This window comes from Trifolium pratense, linkage group LG5, assembly GCF_020283565.1.
Source record: "Trifolium pratense cultivar HEN17-A07 linkage group LG5, ARS_RC_1.1, whole genome shotgun sequence".
NCBI lineage: Eukaryota > Viridiplantae > Streptophyta > Magnoliopsida > Fabales > Fabaceae > Trifolium > Trifolium pratense.
Window position 1 is genome coordinate 50,741,755 of NC_060063.1, and position 16,132 is coordinate 50,757,886.

Genomic DNA, 16,132 nt, shown 5'->3' on the forward strand with positions numbered 1-16,132 from the left:
TTTAGGGCCCTCAAAAGGTTGTGATCCAGCATATCAGAAAGGTTTATAGCAGCAATAAGATTGTAACATGACTTAAACGAAAAATTACCTGAACGGTCCGCAACCCATCTACGTCAGTCGTCTTCGACAACATTCGGTGTTATGCCTTGAAGCACTCCTTCTAAGTCTGACAATTCAGCTGCATCTGTTGTGGTCAAATCCTCCATCCAATCCCAAAGCCATGTGTAAGACCCTAAATTCCACCTTACTTTAAGTGTGTTAATTGTTTGAATGTATTTTGGAAATAGTGGAATAAATGAGTATGTTTTGTTGGTTGAAGTCGACGGAGTCGTTTTGAGGCGTTTTGAGTCGTTTTCAGAGTTGTTGACTTTTGTTGACTTTTAGGGGTTTTTGTACCCGGAGCCTTTTTGCTTAATTTTTCGCGTAGTTTTCGATTCCGAGGTTTATTGGTTGAGTTAAGAAATGCTTGATAGCATTGTTTGGTGTGAGAACCATGGGTTGTGGTTAGTTGGTTTAGGGTTTTAAGTATTTGGTTCGTGTATCGTCGTTTTAACGACATAAGTTGCTGAGATCGTGCCTGTTTCGTGCTCGAGTGTTGGAATAGCTTGAAGTTTGTTTCCTTAGTCTTCTTTTATGAGTGAGGACGTTTCTGTGCTTTTAGAATTTCATTTTTCGCGTTGCCCTAGTTTTTGAGAAAACGAGCGAGAATTTACCCGATGTTCTGAATTTTTCCGAGTTCAGAATTCTTTCACATTTTAGATGTGAACTTTATATATCGGCGCGAGTTGGGAACCGTCATTAGAATATTTTTAAGAGGTAGGGTTGGAAAACACAGTCGAGGAAAAATGTTTAGCGATAAGTTTTGGAAATCGTTTACGGAGGACTTTTAGGTTATAGATTTTCTGTTTGCGCAAGTTTGGTCCGTAATCGAGATGCGACTCGTCTGTGAGGCGAGGACTTTTAGAACCATGAGGAAAATATCTTTTGTTGACAAGTCAAACTTGATCCATTGGCTAGGAATTAACAAGGCTTTAGTTGCACATTTGATCCAAGGGCTAGGAATGGCAAAGACCTTTGTATAGTAAGGAGGTTTAGGCACTTAAAGGACTTAGAAAAATCAGATTTTCACTCCTCTTTTCCTCTTCAAAACCGTGAACCATTCCCCTTCATACTATTCATCACAAAATTCTCATTTCTTGACCAAATCATCTCATCCAAAGCTAGTTGAATCCTTGGAACTTGCAAGAGTAACATCACTAAGGTAACTTGATCCTTTCTTTCCTCTATAGCTGGCCAAACCCTTAGGGTTTGATGATTTATGTTTATGTTCTTGAGAAAAATAATTTGAGAATTTGTTAGAAAATGAATTGTGATCCATAGGATGTGTTCATGAGTGTTTAACTAAGATTGTTTAGGTTTAGTTTGTTGGATTCCATGAGTTTGATGAGAAGCTCATGAAGAAATGGGATTAGGGTTTTTGGAGAAAATTCTAATTGATCAAGAACATGGAAAATGGTTTAGTTTTTGTGTTTAATGAGTTGTTTTAAAGCTTTTAGAGAAATGGATATGTGAAAAAGGGTTTAGTTTTGAAAAACAAGAAAATTGTTCTTGAGTGTTCAAGAGGAAACTTTCATGAGTTTTAGTTTGTGGTTTAGAAAAATGTTTGTTTGTTCAAATAAATGATTTTGGGAACTAAGTGATCAATGGCATGGTTTTGCAATGAAAAATGTTTGAACTAGCTTTATTTTTGGATTCTGGCCGAAATCCTTGAGGGTATTTAGGTCACTTTAAAATTGTTTTTGTGTCCTAAAAACTTAACCATTTGATCCGCCTTTTCGAGACGATGAATTTGGCGTATGGCTCGTCTCGATCGGACTAGGATTGAATGAGTTATGGTCATTTTGGTTTGAAAACCGTTTTGTTGAGAATTGTGTTTAAAAAGAGTATTTTATTATAAGTCGGACGAGAGATGTGTTGGGTTCGGACTTGTTTTGTTTTAAAATATTTTGGAATGAGAACTATTTCGTTTAATTAGTAAAACGTGAAGAGTTTTACTTGGATTTTTGATCAATCAGGAAAAGCCTCGAAATCGTTGTCCGAGAGTGTTAGAAAGTGCCTTGGACCCCTTTAGATTTTTGAGAATAGGTTTCGTTTCATTAAGGTAATTCGTGAGTAACTATTGCATTGTCCACTCACTATTTTTAGGAAGCACGAAACGGTAGATTAGTGCGAACGTTGTGGTTTTGTGTTGGAAGCTTAGCCGAGGTAAGGGCACCTTTTTACTTCCGTATTAAATTTCGTCGATAGCATAGTGGTATGCTTGTTGTTGTGATTGCTTGTTGTGCTTGTATGCTTGCTTGTTGTGCTTGTATGATTGCTTGTTGTGCTTGGTTGCTTGCTTGTTTTGCTTGGCATGATTGTGGCATGTATTCTCGAGATGAGTTGTGATGAATACATGATGTTAATTGTCTTACATATGATTTGGTTAAATATATGTGTTGACATGTTGTTGTGGAATTACATATTATGTGAATATGTAGGTTGTTGCATTAGCGTAGATAAGAGTGTCGCATGCTCAGGTGTTCAATAAGTGGTTGCGGGAGTGGACCACGGGGTGTGATTGCGAGAGTGGATCCACCCAAATGTTTGAGGGATTTTATGGGGTTCAATACGTGGTTGCGGGAGTGGGCCACGAGGTGTGATTGCGGGAGTGGATCCACCTTAATTTTTGCGGGGTTTTATTGAGTTCAATACTTGGTTGCGGGAGTGGACCATGAGGTGCGATTGCGGGAGTGAGTCCACCTTAACCCTTCGTGGTTTTATTGATTCTCAGTACGTGGTCGCGGGAGTGGACCATGGGGTGTGATTGCGGGAGTGGATCCACCTTAAATCCTTCGAGATTTTATTGATTAACCTTTTAGTAGGAACATGGTTGCGGGAGTGGACCATGGGGTGTGATTGCGGGAGTGGATCCACCTTAATCCTTATGGATTGTATTAATTTTTGTACGAGTGTTTGGGTATGTGAGACCAGTGGCGGTCGTCGCATTTGTTGTGTTAGAGGTTAGCGAGACCAGTGGCGGTTGTCGCATTCATTGCATTAGAGGTTTGCATTAGGCTTTTATGCTTTGGTTTATATGAGCCCGTTGGTGGGAATGTCTATGTGTTTAAAGAGCTTTCTCCGTTGGTATTTGTTTGTTTGATATTTGTATATGTGTTTCCAGTTGGTGACCCTTGCTATGTATTCTATATGTCGCGGGCTCCTCCCACCCCTAGTCGATGCAGCGTTACCTGAGGCCGTAAGTCGTGAAGACGACGACGTTTTCGTGGAGTATCCCGGGAGTAGCTGGTGGTCTTAGTTAGACCGTGCTTTTGGACTAGGCTTAAGGTCTAGATTATATTTTGGATGACTGTATTTGGTACTCATAATTTTTGTGTCCTTTGGTTGTAATTTATTCAGGTACACACTTGCTTCTCGGAAGCCCTGTAATACAATCTTCGGTATTGTATATTATTCTGTTTGTATGATATAATGTTTGAGCTAGCTAAGAGCATTCACGCGTGCTCCTTTTTATTTAGCGTGTGGTTTTTAAAAAAAAAATAAAAATAATACCCCTTTTTCGGCTTTAAAAATCGGGGTGTTACATTTTGGTATCAGAGCTCTGCATTAGATCTTCAAAGGGAAAGTGTGTACATGAGTTAACAGTCTGAGGTCTGTCAGTTTTGAGTTAGATTCGCGTGTGGGTAGCGGTGTGTCTTGTTTGCTAGTATTGGCGCATTAACTCGTTTCGTTAATGTGTGTCTTCAACCAATCCGTGATTCAACTACTTTTGGCGCTTATCAAGTTGGATGTGGAATATTCCGTGGAATTGGGAAAGGGAATTATGAGGCCAAGTGTGTCTCTGTGGGGAGCACCAGTCCTGTTGGTGAAAAAGAAGGACGGACTTGGGGCGAATAAGAATTATAAGGGATTACTGGAAGTAACGAAATGGATTGGAAGTAGCGTTGGATGTGGTCACTCGGAGACGTCGAGTGTGGACGAGTGGATGTTATTCCTGTAAAAGATTGCAAGCAAGGACTTGATTCGGGGAACTTTTTGAAGAAAATATTGGATGTTGCTACAGCGAGTTCGGAACGCGACTTGATGACGTTATTGGGTGGTAAAAAAGACGCAGCCAATGGGGATGGTGGAGCAGGCAACGATGTCAATTGGAATTAATTACAATGATTGGATAATCATCAGGGTGAGTTATATCGGAATTGAAGGGCGATGTGTGTCAAGAGAGACTGAGTTCAGTGATGTTAGACGACGGTTATACGAATGGTGTATACCTTAAGAGCTAAAGTCGAGTGATTAAGACGTATGGGATTCTGAAATAAGATTTTTAAGGGTAAATTCGCGTGATGATTGAAGGTAGGAGACCACATATCACGTTGATAAGTGACAATCTATATCATAATTTGGAAGATTGTGAGTATAGATGTGGATACGAGATAAAACTTTAAGAAATTATTTGTTGGATCAGGGTGAATTTGGATAGATGTTTGGGTAAGAACGAGTAATTCAACCTCGGAAAGTGAGTTGTATGTCGATGATAGGTGATGTTAGAGGTGCATGGTATGGAAATACCGAGGGAATTGTGGCGGAGTAAGCTAGAGTTGTTAGTGTTGGCGGGAAAAACCTAGGAGAAAGTAAACTTTTGGAGCAGTTTGAAGGGATTAGTCAAGTTTTGAGTAGAGACTCGGTAAGGATTGACATTTAAGTTGATGATTTCGATTGACCAAGAGGGTTGAATGACCAAGTAGCACCTTGAATTAATGATATCATAGGAGTGGGAGTAGACAAGTTTGAAATAATTCGAGTAATGGACGGAAATTAATGGAGAAATTTAGATGGTGGCTAGTATTATAAGTTCTTGAGGATTAGATTCAAGAGATTGATTTAGGAATCAAACATTATAAGGAAGTCATGTAGTGTATGGTTTTTGCTTGGTGGGTAGTCTCAAAAAACGAGCATTAAGATTTGAGATAAATGTCGGACACTAGATGAGTGAGTAAGATTTGTTACTTGGAGGTAAATTGTAGTGATGCTGTGAAGATAAGTCTGGAGATAGTTATGCATGGAGAGATACATACGATTCAGTGCAGTTGAGATCAAGGAAAATTTAAGGATTTACGGACGTTGGTGATGTTGTAAGGTTCCACGGAGTTGACAACTTCTTTTAGAGTGGTTATGTTTTGGGCGACTGTGTCTCGTTAACGAGATCGAGGTGGTAAGAATTGAGGGGAACGTTTATTAAACGTCGAAGGAATTGTTGGACCCTTGTGCAACAGAGGATCTTGAGCACAAGTGGCTGAGAGCGCTATTGTAGTTTGGTAAAGATGGTCTATGTCACCATCACGGATGTCGGCTATCTATTGACAAATTGAGGGACTGATCACTCTTAATCTCTTGTTAATAGTAGACGGAATCGTGTTGACTGAAATAGACTAGTTTTGCCGACTTTAGTAGTGCATAGAGTTTTTGGAAATTCTTTGGAGGATAATCGGTCACCACTTCGCGTGAACCTAATGGAATAGGCTATGAAGCAGAGACGGAAAAATGTGACCTTGGAAGCAGAATGTGTTGACCTAGGTTCGTGGACTGGTGGTAAAAGTAATTTGGAATGGTGAACTCTTTGTGTGGTGTTAGTAATAAATGGTTGAGCTATCACTCCTGCTTAGTTTCGAGGACGAAACTTCTTTTTGGTGGGTAGAAATGTAAGACCCTAAATTCCACCTTACTTTAAGTGTGTTAATTGTTTGAATGTATTTTGGAAATAGTGGAATAAATGAGTATGTTTTGTTGGTTGAAGTCGACGGAGTCGTTTTGAGGCGTTTTGAGTCGTTTTCAGAGTTGTTGACTTTTGTTGACTTTTAGGGGTTTTTGTACCCGGAGCCTTTTTGCTTAATTTTTCGCGTAGTTTTCGATTCCGAGGTTTATTGGTTGAGTTAAGAAATGCTTGATAGCATTGTTTGGTGTGAGAACCATGGGTTGTGGTTAGTTGGTTTAGGGTTTTAAGTATTTGGTTCGTGTATCGTCGTTTTAACGACATAAGTTGCTGAGATCGTGCCTGTTTCGTGCTCGAGTGTTGGAATAGCTTGAAGTTTGTTTCCTTAGTCTTCTTTTATGAGTGAGGACGTTTCTGTGCTTTTAGAATTTCATTTTTCGCGTTGCCCTAGTTTTTGAGAAAACGAGCGAGAATTTACCCGATGTTCTGAATTTTTCCGAGTTCAGAATTCTTTCACATTTTAGATGTGAACTTTATATATCGGCGCGAGTTGGGAACCGTCATTAGAATATTTTTAAGAGGTAGGGTTGGAAAACACAGTCGAGGAAAAATATTTAGCGATAAGTTTTGGAAATCGTTTACGGAGGACTTTTAGGTTATAGATTTTCTGTTTGCGCAAGTTTGGTCCGTAATCGAGATGCGACTCGTCTGTGAGGCGAGGACTTTTAGAACCATGAGGAAAATATCTTTTGTTGACAAGTCAAACTTGATCCATTGGCTAGGAATTAACAAGGCTTTAGTTGCACATTTGATCCAAGGGCTAGGAATGGCAAAGACCTTTGTATAGTAAGGAGGTTTAGGCACTTAAAGGACTTAGAAAAATCAGATTTTCACTCCTCTTTTCCTCTTCAAAACCGTGAACCATTCCCCTTCATACTATTCATCACAAAATTCTCATTTCTTGACCAAATCATCTCATCCAAAGCTAGTTGAATCCTTGGAACTTGCAAGAGTAACATCACTAAGGTAACTTGATCCTTTCTTTCCTCTATAGCTGGCCAAACCCTTAGGGTTTGATGATTTATGTTTATGTTCTTGAGAAAAATAATTTGAGAATTTGTTAGAAAATGAATTGTGATCCATAGGATGTGTTCATGAGTGTTTAACTAAGATTGTTTAGGTTTAGTTTGTTGGATTCCATGAGTTTGATGAGAAGCTCATGAAGAAATGGGATTAGGGTTTTTGGAGAAAATTCTAATTGATCAAGAACATGGAAAATGGTTTAGTTTTTGTGTTTAATGAGTTGTTTTAAAGCTTTTAGAGAAATGGATATGTGAAAAAGGGTTTAGTTTTGAAAAACAAGAAAATTGTTCTTGAGTGTTCAAGAGGAAACTTTCATGAGTTTTAGTTTGTGGTTTAGAAAAATGTTTGTTTGTTCAAATAAATGATTTTGGGAACTAAGTGATCAATGGCATGGTTTTGCAATGAAAAATGTTTGAACTAGCTTTATTTTTGGATTCTGGCCGAAATCCTTGAGGGTATTTAGGTCACTTTAAAATTGTTTTTGTGTCCTAAAAACTTAACCATTTGATCCGCCTTTTCGAGACGATGAATTTGGCGTATGGCTCGTCTCGATCGGACTAGGATTGAATGAGTTATGGTCATTTTGGTTTGAAAACCGTTTTGTTGAGAATTGTGTTTAAAAAGAGTATTTTATTATAAGTCGGACGAGAGATGTGTTGGGTTCGGACTTGTTTTGTTTTAAAAGATTTTGGAATGAGAACTATTTCGTTTAATTAGTAAAACGTGAAGAGTTTTACTTGGATTTTTGATCAATCAGGAAAAGCCTCGAAATCGTTGTCCGAGAGTGTTAGAAAGTGCCTTGGACCCCTTTAGATTTTTGAGAATAGGTTTCGTTTCATTAAGGTAATTCGTGAGTAACTTATGCATTGTCCGCTCACTATTTTTAGGAAGCACGAAACGGTAGATTAGTGCGAACGTTGTGGTTTTGTGTTGGAAGCTTAGCCGAGGTAAGGGCACCTTTTTACTTCCGTATTAAATTTCGTCGATAGCATAGTGGTATGCTTGTTGTTGTGATTGCTTGTTGTGCTTGTATGCTTGCTTGTTGTGCTTGTATGATTGCTTGTTGTGCTTGGTTGCTTGCTTGTTTTGCTTGGCATGATTGTGGCATGTATTCTCGAGATGAGTTGTGATGAATACATGATGTTAATTGTCTTACATATGATTTGGTTAAATATATGTGTTGACATGTTGTTGTGGAATTACATATTATGTGAATATGTAGGTTGTTGCATTAGCGTAGATAAGAGTGTCACATGCTCAGGTGTTCAATAAGTGGTTGCGGGAGTGGACCACGGGGTGTGATTGCGAGAGTGGATCCACCCAAATGTTTGAGGGATTTTATGGGGTTCAATACGTGGTTGCGGGAGTGGGCCACGAGGTGTGATTGCGGGAGTGGATCCACCTTAATTTTTGCGGGGTTTTATTGAGTTCAATACTTGGTTGCGGGAGTGGACCATGAGGTGCGATTGCGGGAGTGAGTCCACCTTAACCCTTCGTGGTTTTATTGATTCTCAGTACGTGGTCGCGGGAGTGGACCATGGGGTGTGATTGCGGGAGTGGATCCACCTTAAATCCTTCGAGATTTTATTGATTAACCTTTTAGTAGGAACATGGTTGCGGGAGTGGACCATGGGGTGTGATTGCGGGAGTGGATCCACCTTAATCCTTATGGATTGTATTAATTTTTGTACGAGTGTTTGGGTATGTGAGACCAGTGGCGGTCGTCGCATTTGTTGTGTTAGAGGTTAGCGAGACCAGTGGCGGTTGTCGCATTCATTGCATTAGAGGTTTGCATTAGGCTTTTATGCTTTGGTTTATATGAGCCCGTTGGTGGGAATGTCTATGTGTTTAAAGAGCTTTCTCCGTTGGTATTTGTTTGTTTGGTATTTGTATATGTGTTTCCAGTTGGTGACCCTTGCTATGTATTCTATATGTCGCGGGCTCCTCCCACCCCTAGTCGATGCAGCGTTACCTGAGGCCGTAAGTCGTGAAGACGACGACGTTTTCGTGGAGTATCCCGGGAGTAGCTGGTGGTCTTAGTTAGACCATGCTTTTGGACTAGGCTTAAGGTCTAGATTATATTTTGGATGACTGTATTTGGTACTCAGACTTTTTGTGTCCTTTGGTTGTAATTTATTCAGGTACACACTTGCTTCTCGGAAGCCCTGTAATACAATCTTCGGTATTGTATATTATTCTGTTTGTATGATATAATGTTTGAGCTAGCTAAGAGCATTCACGCGTGCTCCTTTTTATTTAGCGTGTGGTTTTTAAAAAAAAAATAAAAATAATACCCCTGTTTCGGCTTTAAAAATCGGGGTGTTACACCATGCCCATTCACTGCCCTCCCACATGCCTCTACTAAAGACTGTAACCTCCTTATTCCGTTCACGGTTATAGATATGCGAAAACTCAATTCATAGAGATGTTCCCCCAATCCACTTCTCTTGCCAAAATTCATAGTTGTACCATTCCCCAACACACTATTAATATAGGATGAAAACAACCCGATGTTGTAACACCCAAACCCCTTAACGCGAATTTATTGAATATAAAAAAATAAAACACTTAAGAAAATTAAGGCGTCACGATTATAATATAAAACCACAGCACAAACACGTTATGCTAGCACAGCGGAAATTAAAAGCAAATATAGTTCATTGTGCATATCATACAATAACCATATTGTTCACATAATATCCCTAGACTCTAGGCCATATCAACAACAAGGATATTATGTTTACAACAAAAAATAAGGATTAGCAAAGTCAAATATGCCATCACGGGCTTAAGTACAATTCAAGCGAATAACCCGACACGGTAAATACCTAATCAGAGCAATTCTATACAACCCATCAAAAAGATATACAAATATATCTAAAGGAGTAGTCTAAGCTAAACTCCTCACCAAAAAGCGTGCTATCACAAAGCACGAGCAAGCCCTCTAACTCTGAGCCGGATCCTCAACCTGAGTATCTGAACCCCCAACGGTCCAGCACATAACACAAAGCATGAGAGTTAGATCACATAATCAAAATATAAGTGTAAGTAAAACGGTACTTAAACACTTCTTCATAATACATGCATATTCACCATTATACATATACATCAACATCTATCATTCAATTATAAGTTCTTAAACACATATAATCGAATACTCAAACATCAATTATCAATTATTACAATTAGCCAAACATGTGTCACATATCACTTATCACATAAATGTACACATAACCTAATGCAACTCCAATGCTTCAACTTCATGAATGTCATCCTAGACATCTCTAATGCATGTGGTACCATCTTCTTTATTAGAGTATCTCACCTCTAATATCCTTCTTTATCGGATAAATATAATCCAATATACTTCTTTATTGGAATATCAAATATCCTATTTAATTCATGAATGCATGTATATGCCTTTCATGAATTCACTCACAATTATTTAGCATAAAGCTCTTCATTTACAATGTGGAACACTATCCAACATTCTTCATCATTAAGATTAAACGAAACCTTAATATTCTTCATTTATAACTTCATACATGATTAACAATCATCAACGATTAACAATGAGCATTATAAGCATCAATAAGCATCAACAATCATGTAAGAATACCATTAAACCATGTTACAAGTGCCTAATCACACTTACAAACATCAACAAAAGTTGCAGTCCTAGTACTGTTCGCTGAGCGAACAGTAGCGAGCAGTGGCGAACCACACCAGGGAATTACTGACTCATGGCGAGCAGTAGCGAGCAGTTCGATGAGCGAAGGCCTGGCGAGCCATAGCGAACCACACCAGTGGAACACCTGCTCGTGGCGAGCTGTGGCGAGCTGTTCGCCACCAGTTCGCTGAGCGAAAGCCTCCTGTCAGGAAGGCTCAAAACCTGCGATTTCCACTCCAAATCACCCAAAAATCCCATTTTTCATGTTATAAATCCCAAATGAGTTTGTATTCAAGTGTAACAAACATGTGTAAACACAAAAGGCTGGTTCATTTCATAGATCTACATCATAAACATCGAAAAAGTAAAGATTCACCACTTTTACTCAAAACTCTCAAGAACACAATGTTCTTGAGTTTAATCATCTAAAAATTCCGTTTTTATCCATTAGATTCGTTCATACATCATGATAAGAGCATGTTAAACATGTTATGAACCTTAGATTCGATTTTCATCAAGAAAAACTCATCTACACTAAAACGAAAATGGGGTGGAGAAAGTTCGGGTAAGGAGAAATCGACATTCTCCCCTTCCTCGTGTCACCCACGACTATGAAATCTACTCTCATACCTGGATTCGAAGAAAAACTCGAAGATTTGCTCTAAATCTCATCACTTTCCCCTTGCCCTAGCTCTTGAGCTCTCCCTTCTCTCTAACTTTCACAAGAACATGAGAAAAATGAATTTCTCTCCCTATGCCAAGCCCTTGATGGGCGCCCCTCACTCACTCATAAGGCCTATTGGGCCTCAAGCCCAATTGCTTGGCCCAATAATGCATGAACTCTCGCTACTCGCTTAATAACTAAAATATTTGATAAATAACTAAAGTTATTAACTTAATTAAAATGCCATGGCAATAAAATATTTTAACACACAAAAACTAATAAAATGAAAATTGGATCGTTACAACTCTACCCTCCTTAAAGAATTTTCGCCCTCGAAAATTACCCGAAAATAACTCTGGATACGAACTCATCATCTTACTCTCCAATTCCCAAGTCGCATTCTCACCAACGGGTCCTCCCCATACCACCTTCACCGAGGAGATATCTTTGTTCCTCAACCTCTTCACTTCTCTCCCTTCGATCCGCAAAGGCATAGCCTCTACGGTTAAGTCATCCCTCACTTGAACATCATCCGATTCAATCACATGTGACGGGTCTCTTACATACTTCCTCAATTGTGACACGTGAAACACATCGTGCAAATTCGCCAATGATGGCGGCAAAGCAATCCTATACGCCACCTTCCCCACTCTTTTCAAAATCTGATAAGGACCAATAAACCTCGATGTCAACTTCCTCGATTTCAAAGCACATCCAATTCCGGTAGTCGATGTAACTCTTAAGAAAACATGATCACCTTCTTGAAATTCAATGTCCTTCCTCCTCTTGTCATGATAACTCTTCTGACGACTTTGAGACGCTTTCATCTTCTCCCAAATCATTCTAATCTTTTCGGTAGTTTCTTGCACAATCTCCGGACCAAGAATCACACTCTCTCTGGATTCAAACCAACAAAGCGGTGTTCTACACCTCCTCCTATACAAAGCCTCAAAAGGTGTCATTCCAATACTCGAATGAAAACTATTGTTGTACGTGAACTCGATCAACGACAAACACGAATCCCAACTTACTCCTTGTTCCAAAACACAAGCTCTCAACAAATCTTCCAAAGATTGTATTGTCCTTTCCTACTGACCATCTGTCTGAGGATGATAAGCCAAACTCAACCTCAACTTAGTTCCTAAAGCCTCTTGAAACTTTCCCAAAATCTCGAAGTAAACCTCGGGTCTCGACCCGAAACAATACTCGACGGAATACCATGCAACCTCACAACTTGTTCCACATAGATCTCGTCAACTTAGGCACCAAGGTACCTTTCTTAATAGCAATAAAATGCGCGGCTTTCGTCAAACGATCCACTACCACCCAAATCACTTCGTTACCTTTCGTAGTCTTGGGCAAACCCCCACAAAATCCATAGCAATGCTATCCCATTTCCATTCTGGTACAAACAATGGTTGCAACAAACCAGACGGTTTCTGATGCTCAATCTTCGACTTCTGACAAACTAGACAAGCATAAACAAACTCAGAAATTTGCCTCTTCATTCCTGGCCACCAAAGCAACTTTTTCAAATCTTGATACATCTTGGTTACTCCCGGGTGAATACTCATTCCACTTCTATGACCTTCTTCCAAAATCATCTTCTTCAACTCGGGTACATACACTCTTCCATGAAACCTCACAACTCCGTTCTCATCAACTTTGAAATTAGCTTCTTTTACTTCCTCAACGACTAGTGTCAACTTCTCCATTAACTTCTTATCCGTCTTCTGACATTCTTTGATATTCTCTAGAAAAGGATTCGTCAACTTCAACATTCCCAATTTCACACTTTTAGGAGTCACTTCACACACTAAACTCAAATCTCGAAATTCTTCGATCAACTCCAACTCCTTCACCATAAGTGATGACATGTGCAATGATTTCCTACTCAACGCATCGGCCACCACATTAGCCTTTCTAGGGTGATAACTCAATTCAAAGTCACAGTCCTTCAAAAACTCGAGCCATCTTCTTTGTCTCATTCATATTCAACTCCTTCTGATCGAATAGATACTTCAAACTCTTGTGATCACTAAAGACTTCGAACTTCGATCCATACAAGTAATGCCTCCACACCTTCAATGCAAACACAACCGCGGCTAACTCAAGATCGTGGGTCGGATAGTTCCTTTCATGAACCTTCAACTGTCTCGACGCATACGCTACAACTTGACCTTTTTGCATAAGCACACCTCCTAGTCCCATCTTCTAAGCATCACAATACACAACGAAAGATTCTTTAGCATCAGGTAAAGTCAACACAGGCGCAGTAGTTAACCTCTTCTTAAGCTCTTGAAAACTTTCTTCACACTTCACATCCCAAACAAACGCTTGATCCTTTCGAGTCAACTGCGTCAAAGGCAAAGCCAACTTCAAAAATCCTTCAATGAACCTTCTATAATAACCGACCAATCCAAGAAAACTTCTTATCTCAGAAACAGACTCTGGCGTTCCCCATTGCAATATGACATCAACTTTCGCTGGGTCAACCGCTATCCCTCCACTTGAAATCACGTGACCAAGAAAAATTACTTCCTTCAACCAGAAGTCACACTTCGACAACTTGGCATACAACTTCTTCTCTTTCAAAACTTGCAAAACAATCCGCAAATGCTCCTTATGCTCTTCTTCGGATTTTGAGTAAACTAAAATATCATCGATGAACACCACAACAAACTTGTCTAAGAATGAATGAAAAATCCTATTCATGTACTCCATAAAAACACCAGGTGCATTGGTCACACCGAAAGGCATCACCGAATATTCATAATGACCATACCTCGTCCGAAAAACAGTCTTTGGTATATCCTCTGTTTTCACTCTAATCTGATGGTATCCGGATCTCAAATCAACCTTACTAAACACGCAAGCTCCAACCAATTGATCCATCAAATCATCTATCCTCGGAAGTGGATACTTATTCTTGATCGTCACTTTGTTCAAATGACGGTAGTCAATACACAACCTCATACTCCCTTCTTTCTTCTTAACCAACAACACAGGTGCACCCCACAGCGATACACTAGGTCGAATAAATATCTTCTCAAGTAGTTCCTATAGTTGCTTCTTCAACTCATTCAACTCTGATGCTGACATTCGATACGATGCCATAGATATCGGGCTAGTACCAGGTACCAAATCAATCGTAAACTCTACTTCTCTTTTTGGAGGTACATCTGACACATATTCCGGAAATACATCAGGAAATTCACAAACAACCGGCAACTCTTCCATCTTAACTTCACCTTCCATCTTCAAGGATGCAAACAAAGCATACACCTCTACATGTTCCTTCAAAGATTATACTACTTCCTTCTTACTCATCAAATGCAAACTCTCCTCCGATTTTGGAAACACAACGGTCTTCTCACAACAGTTGATATGGACTCGATTAAATATTAACCAGTTCATACCAAAGATAACATCTATACCACTATGTTGGATACACACTAGGTTCATACCAAAGTGTCTACCAAACACGGTTACGGGACAGTCGCGACATACAAGACGGGTATTTACAGAACCATTAGCAAGAGTTTCTATTTCCATACGACCAGACATTTCAGACACTGGTATACTAAGACGCTTCATGCAATCAACGGATATAAAAGAATATGTTGCTCCCGTATCAATAATTGCAATTAAAGGAGTGTCATAGATGAAACACGTACCTCTAATGAGATTATCCACTTGATCCGCATCATCTCCACTTAAAGCAAACACCTTTCCCATAGTCTTCTTCGACTTCTTGCACATAGGACTCTTGTGACCTTCCTCACCACAATTGAAGCAAGTCACCTTCACTTGACAAACATCCGACTTGTGTCCAAATCTCCCACAATTGAAACACTTGTCCACCTTCTTTGGGCACTCATAAGACTTATGGGTCATCTCTCCACACTTGTAGCATTGTCCACCACCTTTCTTCTTCCCACCACTAGTCTCAACAACTTTCTTTCCCTTGTCACCATACAGCTTCCCACGATCTTGACCTCTTCCTCTTTTGTCGCTCATGGCCTTGTAGTAGTTAGTCTTGGCCTTTCCATCATCATCACAAATACGGCACTTATCCACAAAGTTGTAAAGTCTCGGATTTGTGAAAATCCAATAAGATGCTTGATGTCCGGGCGCAACCCACTTTCAAACTTGACACACTTGTCATTCTCAGCTTCCACAGTGTTGTAGTGTCGACTAAACGCACACAACTCCTCAAACTTCACGGAATACTCCGCCACAGACATGTTCCCTTGCTTGAGCTCCATGAAGTCTACCACTTTCTTGTTCCTAATATCAGCCGGAAAGTACTTCCTCAAGAACTCTCACTTGAACATCTCCCAAGTGATTACCACACCACCAGCTCCCATTCTCAGCTTAGCATTCCTCCACCACTTGTTAGCTTCCTCACGAAGTACATAGGTACCCAAGGTTAACTTATTCTCCTCGGTACACCTTATAGCCTCAAAGACAATCTCAACTTCCTCTATCCACTTAACAACAGCTTCCGGAGCATAGCTTCCAGTGAAAAGCTTCGGATTATGCTTCATGAATCGCTCCAACCTCATCTCATCTTCCCTCCCGGGTTGATGATCTCTGGCCATGATGTTAGTCAAAGTAGCTATTGCATCTGCCATCTGATTGTTACCTCTCCCAGCCATGATCCTGAACAACCAACCAATCCAAGAACAGACTTAGAAAATAATATCAACAGTGTTGTCTCTACACAAGTTGAATATACGGGCAACTAATCCTAATTGGTTCCACATGAACCGACCTTGCTCTGATACCACTATTATAACACCCAAACCCCTTAACGCGAATTTATTGAATATAAATAAATAAAACACTTAAGAAAATTAAGGCGTCACAATTATAATATAAAACCACAGCACAAACACTTCATGCTAGCACAGCGGAAATTAAAAGCAAATATAGTTCATTG